The 4,796-nt window shown below is 34.5% G+C and overlaps 1 pseudogene; it reads left to right on the forward strand.

The window, feature by feature from the left end:
• Positions 1–1,651: 1,651 nt before the first annotated feature.
• On the forward strand, positions 1,652–1,766 carry LOC126010355 (uncharacterized; annotated as a pseudogene).
• The last annotated feature ends 3,030 nt before the right edge of the window (positions 1,767–4,796 follow it).

A 4,796-nucleotide genomic window follows, 5' to 3' on the forward strand; every position in this document is an offset into this window, starting at 1 on the left:
CTTTTTGCATAACAGAATTTAGGGAAATATTTTAATGCTAAATTTCTAGTATTCTTCTAACATTAATGCCCTAGGCTGAGATCTACCACCTCTGAAAATAAGAAAATATTTAAATATATGTATGACCAAAAACAAAGTTAGTTTACATGAAAGAATTCAAGTGGATTTATCAAAACGTTTTACATATCAAGAAAGACTACTTGTTATGTTAAGGTTTATGTATATACAAAATGATGACATTGAAGTTTAATATGTTCTTTTATGTCATCCTTCACATGCCAATATTGACAAGACTTTTTTTTAAAACTACAGTGCCAAGTTTAAGCAAGAATATATACTATTTTATATATGCTCAACAACATTTTACATTTGAAAATGTTTTTCAATCACAAGTTTTTGCAATCTGAATAAGTTTTATGTTGCATATTATCAGTTATAAGAGATAGATCTTTTAACCAAAGGCGTTAGAAGCCTAATCATGGTTATTTTATACAAATCATAGCAGATTAGAGAATGGCATGATATCATTATTTAACTCATATGTCTTTTGCTGGATCTCAACAAACTTCAGATTTAAAAGAAGTTCAAGATGGAAAATAGTTGTATACAATGTAAATAAAGGATTTTATCCTCTAAAATTTCTAGAGTTGAAGGTACTTAAAGAGTAAAACTGAATGTGCTTTATTTTAGCCAGACATGTTTGTTAATCAAGTAAAAAGAAAATGCTGACAGACTTTGACAAATTACAGTATTTTGGATGTTTTCTAAATTATAGAATACAAGTTCATTGCAGACATAAAATATACATAAAAATATCACATAGCAACACCAGGACTATTGATGCAGAGCGAGGAGATTGATGTTATAATAAAAAGGTCATCAAGCTCTTTAAGTTTTTGTATAAAATTCTTAGTGAAAACACAATGTATACAAAATGCCTCAAAATGGCCTCAAATGTAAGATCTAGAAGAAACAATGTTTGCTCCAGGACTGGTCATATTTTATTCAATCTCAATATGGGGAGATTGGCTTCATTTTGTGGTAGTTCTTGAAGACTTTCCACCTGTTGTCTGTGAAAATAACCTGCCATAGTATCAGCCTAAGATCATTATAACCTCATGACCATATTTATAAAAAATTGTTTATTCCGATTGGGTTATCATGACAAGAAGAAATATTTTTCTCCTTTGAAATTGTGTTATGTGAACTTAAAATTCTTATAAAGTCCAGTTACTTAAAGACTTTTAATATCTATTAGGCCACTCTGTTTGGTAAAGTGATAAATTCTTTTTATGTCTTCAGCATTTTTTGAAGAAAAAGTTATTTCTGCATATGTGTATATAGATAAAAATATATGTATATATGATAGATAAAATACAGTTTAGGCGACTGTCACAGAAATTCCTTTCTCTTGTGTGTTGTGTCCAACTCAGGTGCCAAAGGACCTCTCTAATGATTAAGATATATATACATTTCAATAAACTAGCCATCGCAGAAGCTAAATTGGGCTCTTGTATATCTAAAACCGATGAGTTTTACAAAATTGCTCATTGTCTACTTAATTATCTTCAGTATTAAGCAATTAAAGGAAAGGAACTCATGGAAAGGAAATAATTATTTTTATGGAAGACCATATGTTAAAAAAAACTTGAAATCTTGGCCTTTGGGCTAAGATCAAGTATAGTATCTGTTCTTATCAGTTTAAAAAATTGAGAGGAATTATGCAGTACTAAAAATAATAATGTTTGAATTATAAGCTAGTTCTTTAAAATATCTTATATGTTTTTTTATATAATTATGTAAGCACCATGATTGCAAACATGTTTGTAGTTGGGTTTCAGTTATAAAAATGAACAGCCCCCCCTTCACCAGTGCAACCTTCCCACCACCGATGGCCCCATCTCTCTCCTCCTCCACCTGTTTTTTCTACCCTAAGGCATTGTAAACTATGCAGAAATATCTCCTAGTCTAGCTTATATGTTTACCCTGGTTAACGAATTACCCAAAATTGTGCATTTCATTCTTGTTTTCCTAAAACTGTCACGAGGCCTCCTAAGAGACATAGAGCCTGGGATGTTATTGGGAACATCAGTGCTTCAGAATGTGATAATGCTCAGGTCTTTGCTACAGGGACCTTTAGGGCCACCCAGGGTGTTTGGGAGTGCTAGGGACCTTTGGGGCTACATCCAGGAGTGCTGGAGGCCTTGTGGAGTCAGGGACATAACTTGGGTTGTGTGCAGAGAGAACATTTGCCCTAACTCCTGGACTACCTTATCTCCCTGGCCCCTGTAACAATTTCTTTAAATCCTGTTTTGCTTTTTGGGCTGCAGCCGACAGCTCTGGTTATTTCTGGGTATGCACTGAGAAATTGCTCCTGGCTTGAGGGACCGACCATATGGGACCGGGGGATCGAACCGCAGTCCGTCCTAGGTTAGTGCATGCAAGGCAAACGCCCTATTGCTTGTGCCACTGCTCCAGCTACTGTAACAATTTTTTTGTTGTAAAAGGCAGCTAAGTGGTTGCACAAACCATTTATATTTTTTAAAATTTAGCTTTTTTCTTAAGGTTCATTTAATATTTGAGTGCCTCAAATGTATTGTGAAAATATAGTAAGCCAGTCTTTAGAGATCTTATTAGCAAAGAAAAATCCTTTTTCGCCCAAAGACTGAAAGCAAATGTCTCTAAAAAACAAACAAACAAAAAACAAATGATGTATCTCACACAAAAAATAAGTAGTAAAAAAGCACTTTAGAGCACCACTGTAGATTATAGAGATTGTCAGTAACATTTATACACAGTGGACTAATAATGTGCATGTGAAAAGTTTGTAAGGTTTAATTTGCTTTTTCGGATGGAATCCCTAGATAGATGGATTATAAGAGAAATATAGATGGCAATTACAAGCTATTTTAGTCTACCCCCTCACACACAAACTGTAATGTTTAACTGAACAGCAAGATTATAATGGCACCTTAAAGAAATAAGAACCAGTTAGTTCTTCAGTCTGTAATGAGATCAGATTCCTATACCTTGGGGCCAATCAGAAAAGTGCTCCCTTTATGGAGAAAGTCCTCTTACAAAATGTCAGCTAAATGAATGATTAGTGATGTCATTCACTTCTCTTACTTGAAGGTGAAGGCACACACGTTCATTTCACTCTGGGAGGGCTGCAGATAGTGCACTGGTTAAACTTTGACTAGCGGTCCTCTAAACATTTATCAGTGCTAATTATTTTATAACTGTTTACATTTGGTTGATTTTTGAAAAGGTTTTGTTTGATATCTGACTTGTTTTGTTCCATTACTTGTGCTTGAATTTCAGAAGTGATCTGACTTCTAATTTGGATGATGATAGTCGGTTTAAAATGTTATGAAAACTTGAAGGACTTTAAATCTTAATTGTTAATTTCCACTTGAGTTGCTTTGCATCTTAACTTTTACGAAATAATCATGTTGCTTAAAGCATCTAGGCCACATTTTTATGATGACTCAGTTTAAAAAATTATATCAACTTAGTCATCCTTTGGATTCAAAATTAAAAAAGCATTTTTAAAACACTTGTGGTTGTCTTTTTTAAAGTATTTCTAATTTTTTAAGTTGAGAAATTATTTATAGTACTGTAAATATTAGGGTTCTTCAAAGTAAATTTCGCCTGAAAATTGTAACTTTTAACCCAAGTCATCCTTAAACTTCCTTTCTGAAAGATTTATAAGAACCTGTTATTGGGAAAAGCCACCTGAGTTTGGAAACAAGATCTATTATCTGGTAATGTAGATACCTTTAGAGATAGTAGATGACATTGCTCTCCATATTGCATTAAGAGAAGGGTTTCTTTGAGTTTATAATATGACTGTGGACTAAAGTATGGCTAATTCTCCTTTTTATGGTCATCTTGCTTTATAAAATGCCTTCAAACAGTGAATGCTGCAGCATTGCTTCTTGGAAAATGCAGCATTATAGTGTCACATAAATCCAAGGACAAACTCCTTCAGTTTTGTCTTTATAATAATAGTTTTTAAATATATTTTCTATTTAAGTAACATGATCATAGTTGGGTTACAGTCACAAACAGAACACCCCCCCCCCTTCTCATCCCCTGCCTGTATTCAAGACAGGCATTCTCCTACAGTTTTTTATTTTTAAGTTCAGTAAATTATATTTTTTTCCTTAAAGGATAAGAGTAAAAAAATATATAGTAAAGGTGTGATAGTGGCAATTGCCGTTGTTTACACAGGTCCAGAAAAATGGGGAAAACAGAAAAAAATCTGTGGCCTGATTACAGAAAGGCCTCACCCCAGAAGTTTATTGGTATAAGACCGACTCTGGGTTCCAGGCATACTAGTCTGTCAAACCCGAGTCATTCTCTGTGGTCTTGGCGAAACACTTTTTCACACTTTAGCTATTGTTGGTATCAGGTTCTTATATTTGAAGATTATGGATTCTGTGCATTTCTTTCATCGATGTCAGGCTGATGTGGAGCATCCTCTAGTTTCAGCATACCATTAAATGCGGAGCAATCTGCCCTGCATGCAGACTGTTGCTGAGTCGTCTGGGTGTTGGGAGCACTCTGGAGTAAGTCAATGCCAGAGCAGTGGTAGGTCTTCCCTGGTAGAGGCTTGGATTCTGGTAATGTTATAGACAATTGTGGTTGTTTCCATAGATGGTATTCATTGTTCAGGTGTGTGTGGGCGATGCCCATTCTTCTGAGGCCTGAGCCAAATCATTATGCCAATGTTCAGTGTATAAGGCCTAATTTCATCACCAAATTTGTGTTCCCATCTCTATTAGATAAGAACT

Source organism: Suncus etruscus, chromosome 5 (genome assembly GCF_024139225.1).
Source record: "Suncus etruscus isolate mSunEtr1 chromosome 5, mSunEtr1.pri.cur, whole genome shotgun sequence".
NCBI classification, from domain to species: domain Eukaryota; kingdom Metazoa; phylum Chordata; class Mammalia; order Eulipotyphla; family Soricidae; genus Suncus; species Suncus etruscus.